This window comes from Pleurodeles waltl, chromosome 3_1, assembly GCF_031143425.1.
Source record: "Pleurodeles waltl isolate 20211129_DDA chromosome 3_1, aPleWal1.hap1.20221129, whole genome shotgun sequence".
In the NCBI taxonomy this organism is placed as follows: domain Eukaryota; kingdom Metazoa; phylum Chordata; class Amphibia; order Caudata; family Salamandridae; genus Pleurodeles; species Pleurodeles waltl.
In genome coordinates, this window is record NC_090440.1 from 390,270,773 (window position 1) to 390,283,658 (window position 12,886).

Below are 12,886 nucleotides of genomic sequence, written 5' to 3' on the forward strand. Positions count from 1 at the left end.
TCTTTCACTTCTTCCCCTTAAACACAAATGCTGATGAATTATATAACAAAGCTTACAAAACTTAAAACGCACCAGATAATGAAAGGTATAACTGTTCTGACAGTACGTGTATTCTACTTAACTGCATTTGCATTTTGAGAGTGGTGTCCTGCCCAGTGTTGAGCTTGAGCTTTGGTCAGACTTCCTTTGTTGTCTTCAACCTATGTTATTTGAATGGTATGAACACATTGAAAGTTTAAAGTTATTAACATACATTAATAAATGTCGTTTGGATCAACTAATCATCTGATCATAACATCATGGAAATTATTTTAAAGTTCTATATCATGTGACAACATTACGGTTAAATCACAACTTTATTATATTTATATATTTGTGAACTATTACATTTCAATTTTGTCAAATGTACCTTAAGTAATGCTGTTATTGTATAGCTTTATCTTACTTTCTAACCATATATTTGTTACCCATTGCATTCTTAATTCACACAATTAATCAATATTTTGGTAAATAAGTTACAAAAAAATCAACAATAAGGCATGATCCTTCAGCATGCTTTCTTGTCTTTGACCTTCTAATCTCAGCTATCCAATGTGTTGAAGATGTCACAAAACATCTTTATTTCTTTAAGCACAGGATTATTCAAAGAAGTAATCTCCTTTCACAACCATTTCTCCCCCTTTTCAGTGGAGTGGGCTGGCCAAGATTCATCACAGCAGGACTTGGGGCAAAGAAGAAAATCTTCAGCTGTGAGGCACTTTTAAAGTCTTTCCACCAGCAGCAAAGAGGAGAAGCAAATCACCAGCAGGGTAGTGTACCCACTCAAAGGCATGCATGATCTGTAAACCAATGTTTCTGGGTAGAGACTGAAGAGGCAACTGTGTGGGTGGGAAATGTAGACACAACTAGCTAGGAGGAGGCAGATGCCTTGAACAACAGAAACCTCTGGTGACTGAAGGGAAGGTAACACCACCTTTTGGGCCTGCACTCAGCCCCTCATTACCTCCAGAGGCCTACATTTCATTGAGGTCTCCATCTCCACCTCTGAACAGGCATCTTCTCTTTCTCTCAGTGGCCACTCAAAAAGCACCCACACTCAAGGGACACTTCAATGCCAGAACCCCTATAGCCCTCTTGTGCAGCTCACTCCCTTTCCAAAGAATATGGGGGTGATTCCTACTTTGGCTGGCGGCGGGCGCCGCCAGCCAAACGGGAACCGCCAGAATACCGCTGCGCGGTCAGAAGACCGCCGCGGTTATTCTGAGTTTCCCGCTGGGCGGGAGGGCGACCGCCAGAAGGCCGCCCGCCCGCCCAGCGGGAAACCCCTTCCCACGAGGATGCCGGCTCCGAATGGAGCCGGCGGAGTGGGAAGGGTGCGACGGGTGCAGTTGCACCCATCGCGATTTTCAGTGTCTGCATGGCAGACACTGAAAATCTTTGTGGGGCCCTGTTACGGGGGCCCAGGGGCCCCCAGGGGCCCCACGACACCCCATACCGCCATCCTGTTCCTGGCGGCCAAAACCACCAGGAACAGGATGGCGGTATGGGGGTCGGAATCCCCATGGCGGCGCCGTGGAGGATTCCCCAGGGCAGCGGGAAACCGGCGGTACACCGCCGGTTTTCCGTTTCTGACCGCGGCGGTCAGAATGCCCATGGGAGCACCGCCAGCCTGTTGGCGGTGCTCCCGCGGTCGTTGGCCCTGGCGGATTTTACCGCCAGGGTCAGAATGACCCCCAATGTGTCTTTGGCTAGTCTCTCAGAGGGTCTAAGGATAATCAGAGAGGTTCAGGAAGCAGTCTTTTCAGATATCCATGACTTAGTTGGAGAGATCTAGATATTCCAAGAGATGATAACTGAACAGATCAAAACGTTATGTGGCCTCTTGTGTCCAAGTTACACATTGCACCAATCCAAGAATCAAAAGACTGGCTGATGGAAAGACCAAGGGGCTCCTACTGATGCACTGATTGCAGTATTTTCAAACTATGTAGGAACAAACTAAAAAGGTTCAAGTATAATACTGAGAAGGAATATGATATCAAACATTTTATCAACTTTAATATGCAATTTGTAGTGTGTATCATTGGTTGTGATTGCAGTTCGGTTTATATTGGGAGCACAGCCTCAATGTTAAACTCTTGCATTCAATAACATATTTGAGCGTTATGCTACAGGAACGTCAGGTATCCAATGCCACATCCTTATTTAGAAAAACATGGAAATGATTATGACTTTTGGTTCTACAGGATCAATATTTTTCCCAATAAATCTTAAAAGGCAATATCATGATTTGGCACAGCAACAGATCAAAAGTAAATTGATTTGTCATTTGCGAACTGTACAGACAGGTCATAAAACTGGTGATGAATGCCATTATTTTCTGTGATTCTCTGTTGTCTAAGGTTTTGCAACTGGATTTTAGGACATAATATCTATTTGATTTAAGAAGTAGAGTACAGTAGTTATACTTTCAATTCTTTCTGGTGCACTTTAGTAAAAAAAATACTTTGGATGTCATGATATTATGTTTAGCAGATCAAAGAACTAGTTTAGAAAATCAAGAAATCAGATTATTATCTGTGCACTGGCAAGAAATTTGTCCATTCTGAAATGCAGCAAGCCGGCATGTCAACTAGCATTTTGCAGTGTTTTATGTTGTTACATCTTTAGGATTAAGATGACTGGGCAAGAGGGCATGACTACACCAGCAACCAAAATTGCTGCTCGGCGTCAGAGATCCCGCTGAATCGGACCCCACAACCAATGCAGCCTTGAGACCCCAGCCAGTACATGTCGACCTACTAATGCGCATGGATGGCGTATGGCCCAGGGGTGGCTGAGGTGTGAGGGGGTGCCCATTGCGGCTGAGGCGCGCCACCATTGACTTGCACCTCAGAAGCCTGACAGGGGCTGTGAGTGGGCTTGAGGCACTGGCCGGGGAGTCACACGGTGCGTCTCGTGCTTGCTGCTTCTCCTACCTACTCCCTTCCATCGGCCTTGGCCTCCACAGGGGCCCCACCACTGGCATTACTAGAAGCTGCTGGGTGGTGGTGCCATGGAGGGACTGGCCTGTGGCCTGACAACCTGCTGCTTCTTGCCCACTGGTGCTGCTGCCTATACCTGTGAATGTTTTATCACCTGGGTCCTGTGGCAGTGCACAATGGAGGGGATGGACCGCTGCATGTGACGTGCCTCATCACCAGGCATGCAATCCTCAACACGGACTGTGGGACCACTGCTAAGTGCACTTCAGGTTTGAGACTTTTGCCATGCTGGCTCCGAGTGTCCACAGAGGTATCGGTGGCACATATCCTGCTCTAGGCGAGGTGGACATCCATGCATGCTCCTCCATTGACTGCATTACTAGCCTTCAGTGATCCTTTGCAGATTCTTTGATATACCACAGCCCATCAAGCAGATTGGGCTGGGGCTCAGGGCTTCCCCAGGACAGCCAGGGGAGAACCAGCTGAGTGGTGGCAGCACTCTGGGGGACTGGGCGCTGTGGACATGAGTGGAGACATCCATAGCGCTGAACCAAAGACCCGCTGGAAGACTGCATGGATAGCTAAGACTTCAGACCTGATTTGCCTAACCTACACCCACATCCAACAAAAGTTCCTAACCTGGATTTCAATGGGTAGGGGAGACCCCAGGCAGTGCATGCTCATATTTGGCTGGCCAAAACAGGTGCCGCAGGAGCAGGCGACTGAAGTGTTGGAACGGGCCAGCCAGGGAGATGACGACACGGACCTTTCTGTGGACACTGCTGCAATAATGATGGAGCTCCGAGCGGGCTTTAAGGCAATAGATGCCAGATTTGACACAATAGTGGGCTACCTTGATTACATAGGCAAAGGTCTTGACTGACAAGTCACTCAACTGGACCGGCCAGTCAAAACAGAAGACAATGCTGCCAATATCACAAGAAAATTAGAGGGATTAGAAGTCCACTTGCCCACAGTTGCCATTAACAATGAAGACCTCGAAGTCTGTCCAAAAACTTTTGCATCCTAGGGGTAGCGAATATGATGAAAATGGACCGGATGTCTAATGTTTGCTTACCGACCTCGTCGATCGCTCCAACTTTACCCCTTCATTCGTGGTGGAACGCGCCCACAGGTCGCTCATGGCACGCCCTATACCTGGAGCTCCCCCGTGCCCGATCATTGCCCTCCTTCTCAGTTTTGGAGACCGCAACAGAGCGCTCTGACTGTCTCATGAAACGCCGTGTCTACAACATCAGGGCACCACAGATTCCATCTACCCCGATTACATTGTGGCTATGCAGGAGGCCTGATGAAAATTCCAAGACGGCAAGGCTGCCCTTCAGAAACATGGACTCCATTTGGCATGCTGTACCCCGCCAGACTGTGTGTCACCGTGTGGGCGGGAACGGATATTTTTGACCAACCAGCTGATGTACTTAACTTCTGCAGGAAATACTCCAGAGAATTTCCACAAAAAGATCGCCAATTGCCCAAACACTCCCAGACACAGGCCCCTGATGCTTTCAGTCTGGAGCTATTCTCATCAACTTAACCCTAGGCGGGATCTGCAGGACATGCACTGCCTGTGCCTACCCCCCTCCCCCAGAGCAGGGCTAGTACATTGAAAGCACTTTGTAGCTGGCGGGCCCCTGCCCCGTTGACTCAAGATGACTGACATAATACTGACTCATCAACAGAGATTAGGTAACTCCTATCTGTATTTGTGCTACAGGTCTCAACCGTGGCAGTGTTCTCACCCCCCCATGGATGATACAAAGTTATTTGATTTATTGGGATTACACTGTTTAATTCCACTTAGGGTATTACCTGGCTTGTTCACGCCAGGCATGGGAGGATATGGGGATGTTTGCATACAAACTGTTTTTGTATTGTTTCATTGCTCTTATTTTGTTAACATATGCACACATGCACAACCACTTTATGCCACCACTCACTTAATAGATAACTGACACATGGTCCACACAACGGCCGACACTAGACATAATGCTACTGTCCTGGAACATCAGAGGACTTAATAATGCCTGTAAAGGGAGACAGGTTTTACAATACTTCACTAGGCACGGTGCACAGATTGCTTTTATGAAGGAGACCCACATATCACCGGTCTCTTACTGCTCCTTTGCCAAACAATAAGGGCCCCACTTCTGTTACTCAAATTACAGTTTCTACTCCTGAGTGGTCTGTATCCTGGTATTAAAAGCTTCCCTTTTCACAATAAATACACAGTAGCGGACGGGGATGGCAGATTTCTACTGGTGAGGGTTGTCCTGGCTCGCTGTCATTTTGCGTTGTTTAACATCTATGCCCCCAATGTTGATTCCCCTGAGTTTTCCCAAACAATACAATCACACCGGGACAGGGAACCTGATGAACACTTAGGGGGTCATTCTAAGTCTGGCGGGCGGCGGAGGCCGCCCGCCAGACTTCCCCCACCAAAATACCGCTCCGCGGTCGAAAGACCGCTGAGGGAATTTTGGGATTAGCCCTGGGCTGGCGGGCGACCGCCAAAAGGCCGCCCGCCAGCCCAGGGCAAATCAACCTTCCCACGAGGATGCCGGCTCAGAATTGAGCCAGCGGAGTGGGAAGGTGCGACGGGTGCAGTGGCACCCGTCGCGTATTTCAGTGTCTGCAAAGCCCCTGCAGTGCCCATGCCATTGGCCATTGGCATTGGCCATTGTGCCATTGGCATGGGCACTGCAGGGGCCCCCAGGGGCCCCGCAGCACCCCCTACCGCCATCCTCTCAGATGGCGGTAGGGGGTGTCAGAATCCCTATGGCGGCGGAGGAGGATTCTCAAGGGCAGCGGAAAACCGGCGGGAGACCGCCGGTTTTCCGAATTTGACCGCGCCCAAACCGCCGCGGTCAGAATGCCCTGCGGGGCACCGCCGGCCTGTCGGCGGTGCTCCCGCCGACCCTGGCCCCGGCGGTCTCAGACCGCCGGGGTCAGAATCAGGGCCTTAATCACTGGGGGGGACTTTAACTTGCTCCAAGACTTGAGACTATGGCTCTCTTTACGACCCTAGCGGTCAGCGGTAATTTGGTGGAAAGTACTGCCAACAGGCTGGCAGTACTTTCCACCATATTATGACATTGGCGGTATAGCTGAAGCCAAACCGCCAATGTACCACACCGACCACCACAGCGGTAACAGCCACTGGGCTGAAGATACTGTCCCCCCTGCAGGATTATGACCCCGCCTCTGCCATGGTTTCTGTTTCCTCCTTACTGCCCCGAAAACCATGGCGGTAGACACTGTGACAGTGAATCCCCCCCTACATTCACGCCCCTTCACACACACATACACACACCCATTCCTACATACATCCATGCCTGCATACTTCCATTCACACACACTTTCATACATACACGCAGACACCCATTCACAGAACACAACATACACGCACTCACCCCTCCATACACACACGCGCACATTCAACACGAAACAGAGACCCACATATACGCACGCACAAACATTCACCCCCACACACACACTCAACACCCCCACACCTAGCCGTGGATAGATTTTTGGCTTCTATCACCAATGGTGATGTCTTGGCTTGGTGGCACCACCCATTTACCACGTAACCTGTCTGGCCATTTCTCTGTTTGCCTTGAACTACACATTCCCTGCTTGGACTCCATGGAACGCTCATGGCATTTCCCGTGATGGCCCTATACAACAGTACCTTTTGCTTGGGGATCTGCTTGGATATCATAGAATATTTCAATATTAATACACCCACAGCTTCATTGAAGGTGGTACTATGGGAGGTCTTTAAGACATACATAAGATGGATCATCATATCTAAGCACTCCGGGGATTTGCATTCCATCCGCCAGGACACTGGCTGGGTGGAGGCAGCACTGACCAAACTTGACCATGGTGACGCAGCACATTCAATGGGGGCTTCTCTAAGGGACAGGTCCCAACGCATGGATGAATTGTGGTAGCTTGCGAAGAGTAAAACCACATTTTTGGGCAAATACGCCAGGGCATGTCACTATGTCGAGGGCTAAACACCAAGTCACACTCTAGCTCTCCTCCTCTGTACCCCCAGGTCTTCCTCCTACATCTGTGGAGACCAGATGGTTCTATAGCTTCGAACACCTCTGATGTTCAAGCGCAGTTCTTCCATTATTACAAACAGATCTACACACCTCAAGTCACAGCTCCCCTTAGTTACTGTAGTATCTTGAGGAGGTGGCCATGATCTGGCTGAGCTCAGTGCAACAGCAATCCCTTAGTGAATCCATTTAGGAAGATGAGATCCTGCTTGCCATTGATGCCCAGGACAGATCTAAGGCACCCAGATTGGATGGATTTACCAGTATTTTTTATAAGACTTACAAACGTCTCCTGGCTCCCCACTTGCTTGATATGTACCGGGAGTCCATGGAGCTTGGGTGCTTCCACCCACGCTTTTGGAGGCGGTGATCACTTTACTATTAAAACAGGGAAACGACTTAACCCTCTGTGGGTCATACTGACCCTTGTCGCTACTAACCTTTGACAATAAAGTCCTTGCCAAACTACTTGCAATCGACAGCTGTCAGGGATGTCTCCCGTCCTATTCATCATTGCGATGAACCCACTTGTATGACGCTTGCAAGAGAAACACTTGCATAGAGGACTCCAATTCAAGACCGGGCCCTCACTGTTACTAGATCAGATTATTTCACTCAACTAGTCGGGATTTAAGCTGCGTAAACCCACATCCATTAACCTTTGTGCAGTCTTTGCAACTCTTCATAGAGTATCCCCCAAGTCATAGCCTTACTGGATGCAGAGAATGTCTTTGATTCATTGGAATGGCCTTTCCTGAAGACCACCCTCAGCAAGCTCAGCGTACTGCATGGCTTCACAGCCTTGGTGAAGCTGCAATACTCCTCAAAGACAGTACGGCTTTGCATCAACTGTACACTGACACCTGTCTTCCCCATCACCAGGAGTATGTGGCGGGGCTGTCACCCATCCTATTCATCATTGCAATGGACCCACTTATATGACACTTGCAAGAGAAACATTTGCAAAGAGGACTCCAATTCAAGACAGTGCCCTCACTAATCTCCCTTTATGCTGATGATATCCTGCTTTTCCTCGGATACCCCACTGCTAACCTGAGCCCTGCTCTCACGGTGATAACTCATTTAGGGGACTTCTCAGGTTGAGGAAACATTGGAATAAATCAGAGTTATTCCCCCTTATGGAAACATCCCCCCTTAACCTGTGAGTTCGCACTTACCTGGTGTGACGAACAGGTCAAATACTTAGGCATTCACATACACAAGTACCATGAACAAATCATCCAACTCAATTACGGTCTTATAGTGGATAAATTAAACACTCAGATTGACCGGTGGTTTTGACTCCATTGTCCATTGCTGGTGGTATTTCACTGATTAAAATGGTGGTACTTCCACTTCTTTACCTGTTTCTCAACATCCTGATTCCCCTTACAAATTCCTTCTTTACCAGGCTCTGGAGCTCTCTGATGAGAGTGGTATGGGCCGGGAGGTGCTCCCGTATACGCTTGAAGGTATTGATCCTTCCATAAGAGCGTGAGGGTTTTGATGTCCCACATTTTCAATCATATTACTGCTCAATGCTATTACACATACTACTGTAACACCCAGACACCTGATTGCCATATAACATTCTGTAAAGAGACCAGGTGTACCCCACTCATTTCACAGTGCTGCTCCCATCTGGCATTCTATTGGACGCCCGCATGTCTTGCCACAACTTGTTATACCCACGGGGCCTCCCCTGAGGGCTAGCCCATGGCTCCCATTCACACAAGAACAACTGGTACACAAAACCCTACACTCCCACCACCTACTCACTATAGACGATCTCTTTCCAGGCGGACACATATTGTCATGGACTACTGATGCCCGCTTCTGGACTGCTACCCACATGGACCACTTTGTCCCTAACCATCTGCAGGGCACACTTTGTGCACTGCTTCCCGCTTATCCACTTGAGCCTGTGGATATCACCCCTCTCACTCTGATCATTACCACTGACTACAGCACTGGACTAATTTCCAAACTATATCACACCTGGCTTGCTCAACTTTTGGTCCAGGATCGGGGGTGCAGGAGATATGGGAGGTGGACCTAGGGCACAGCATATCAGACGAGGTGTGGTATGCATGCTGCTAACAGACATCTGTAGTATCCCTCAATTATAGACACAAGCTAATGCATTACAAATTTCTGCGAAATTTCACCCAGCGCCTTAGCCAAATTTGATCCCACATGGTCCTCCCCTTGTTTAAAATGTGATGCAGAAAATGCTGACTTTGCGCACTTAACAAGGACATGTGGCTGGGTGTTGGAGTACTGGAGGAGTGTTTTTGTTATACTTCATCAATGCTGGATGCCTCCATTACACTGGATCCATAGATGACACTAATGGGATACATGGAGACTGTTGCTAAGCCCTTGCACCACTTTACAGCAATAGTCCTATTACTAGCCAAATGTAAGATAGCCCTGCACTGGGGCTCTAAGACCTCTCCTACAACAAAGGCAAGGCACCATAGTCTCATATAGATGTTTAACTGATAATTTATGGATGAAATCAGACTTACACTTATACTGTTGCTTATATCAGTCAGTTATACATGGACAGCCGAGACTAGATCATTGGTCGATTTGTGGGTTGTGGAATGCTTTCTAATTCCACTCATTTCTTTCTACATTCAGGTGTTGTATAATGAGAATCCTACTCTGGAGTTATATATAGGAAAGATGAATATGGCGACCACTTGTAGGATACTAACACTGACATGACACATGGCAAGTTAAAATGGATCCAGGTAAGTCTCTATGCCTGGAGTCTTTCTTTTTCTCTGTGTTCGCACCTATGCTACAGTGTGAGTATATATTATATTTTATTTGTCTCAAAAGACTATGGTTTCTTGGATGGTATGAGAGCCTGCACAACACTTTTTTACAACATGCATGGAATTTTCCTTTTGAGTACTATTTCTTGACAAAGGACAATCATGCTTTCATTAGCACGTCTTTATGCACTAACCATCTAGGACACTCACTTTGCAGACTTGCTTCTAAACTCCTTGCAACACATGTTTTTTTAATTCCTTCTTCTCATACTCTTTTAAGAAATGGTTCCTATATAATTCAAACAAATAAATACTTCTTTTGGTTGGCCCAAGGCTTCAACTATTTATTAACAGTTCAAATAACAACCACATGTTAGGGTATTACATTTCTGGTATCACCTAATGTGTTTTTTTTTATTTATCTATGGCCAAAAATAGACAATATGCACTTTGATTGCATTAAACAAGCTTATTGCAGTTCTGACTCAGAAACGCGTAGCTTTAATCTTTGTGGCTGAAACATTTGCTCTTCCAACAGCACATTCCACATCTGAGGTTCAGCAAGGTTTCCAAACCCAATTTCCAAAACATGTCACTTAGGTCTGAGTAAAATATAAATTATGGTGGTTTAATACATGTAATTTCAGTGATATTGTGTTACACTTGTCAGGAAATTTTGGAAATTATGCCATTATCCTACTTCACATAATTATATGCCATGTGTTGTGAATATTTTGCTGTTCATGATAAGTGTTCACGTTATCCCTAATTGACTAATCCATAACTAGTGTAATCCAGGAGGACATTTTTAGTTCTTTCAACACCTAATTATAACATCAGTTTAACGTTTTTTTCAGTGAATCTTTTGGGGGGGTCTTTGATCATATTGTAAATTGGCCCAGTTTCCTAACCCTCTGCAAGTGCCCAAGTCCTGCAGCGCACACCTTAGGTTGTGCACAGTGGAAGTTGGCTGTATGGTTTGGCCTAATGACCGGGCTCTGTTCCCAACCCTCCGCTCACATGCAACTCCAGGTGAGCATGGTCTGTGGCCATGTGCAGTGAGGGTTGGCCACTGGGAAAATGGGCTGTATTTAAAAAAAGATTGCTTAATTAAAAAGCAATCACAGACATGGTGGTCTGCTGACCACAGCAGGCCACCATCCCTGTGATGGCTATCATTCCTAATGGGTTGCAAATTGTGACCTACCTCATTAATATTCATGAGGTAGGTCAATTTGCAATCCATTAGGAATCACGATTGAAAACCTTTAAGTTTTCTTACATTACGAATTGCATTTTCCTAATTGTGATTCAGTAAGTTGCAATTAAGAAATCACAATTACAAAATGTTGTAGATGTGGCTCATTGATCGTTAGAACATCATGGTGTAGCTTTAGCAGAACACTTAACTTCTACTGCTGTTGGAAGTACATGTTTATGTAGAATAGTGCAGTTTGTTCTCACATGGCGGAGGAAGATAGCAAGAATTTATAGAAAATGTGATCTAATTTTAGCTTCTAGATCACTTTCCATAACCTCTTTGAGAACATCGTGACACAAAACAGTTTTCTCTCAAACATGGCTCATCAAATCTTAGCAGAGGATTAAGGTAAGATCACCTTTGAGCACAACACAATGCCTAAAATTAGTATGGGACCGCCAATAAATGAATTATACTGTGACTAAAATCTGTGATAACCCTTCATATGTGTTGTTTTTTGACCCTCAAAAACATGCTTTCACTACAATGCATTTCAAGGATGACCATGTCAGTAATGTCAGCCACAAAATGTTGTCCATGGTTTGGCCAGCCAATCGAAGGGGAGCCCCTTTGACACCATCCACTTTCCACAATGTGGGCTGCAGAGGTGAGGCACTAAAAAATAAAATTATGCATTAGTTCCTTAATGCGTAGGGGATGGGAGGCTTTGTTCCTTACTGATAGGGGAGGGGATGTGTTGATTCTTTCCTCGCAGGAGAGGTGATGCATCAGTTCCTTACTGCAGGAGAGGTGGTGCGTTGGTTCTCTCCCCGCAGGAGAGATAATGCATTGGTTTCCAGTCACACAGCCCCGGTTTCTTGCTGCTGTGTGGGGTTGATGTGAAAATGATGAGCAAGGATGATACGTGGAAAAATCCAGATGCACAGTGATAATAGAGCTATGTTGGAACAAGCTCTGCGTCAGGCCTGCAGTTGCTGCGTCGATTCTTCTGCCACAAGCCAAGTGATGGGCTGATTTTCAGCCACGGCAATCAGATGTGTGGATTTTCTTCCTCAGGAGACCAGTTTCCACTTCTGAGGGCCAAGAGACTGGATTAGGCAACACTTGGCAAGTCAGGACTCTCAGCAGAAGAATTTGGGCACTGGCAGATGAAGTCTTTGATGTCTCTGAGAATTCTAACAGGAGACAAGCTCAGTTCAAGCCCTTGGAGAACCTTGAAAAGCAGGATGTAGAGAGAATAATCCAGTACTTTGACTCCCAGGACAGAAGCAGCAACAAGCAGGCCAGCACAACAAAGCAACAGGCAGAGTGGCAGTTCCTCCTACAGCAGTCAGCTCTTCTTCTTAGCAGAATGTCTTCAGTCCTGAAGTGTTATGAAGTTGTGGTCTCAGAGGCCCAATACTTATACTCATTTCTGACTTTGAAGTAGGTAAACTTCAAGGGAAAGTATTTGTAGTACACAAGACCCTGTCTCTTTGTCCTGGCCCCAGCCACACTCCAAGGGGTTGGAGACTGCTTTGTGTAAGGACAGACACAGCCCTATTCAGGTTTAATTGTCAGCTCCTCTCTCCGCTCTAGCCCAGCAAGACCAATCAGGATATGCAGCTCCCTTTTGGTGTGACTGTCTAGAGTGAATTCATGATCAGCCCAATTGACATCCTGACCCAGATGTGTATTCCACAGCCAGATAGAGGAACAGAATGGTTAAGCAAGAAAATGCCCACTTTCTAAAAGTGGCATTTTCAAACTTACAATTTAAAAACCAACTTCAGCAAAAGATGTATTTTAAAATTGTGAGTTCAGAGA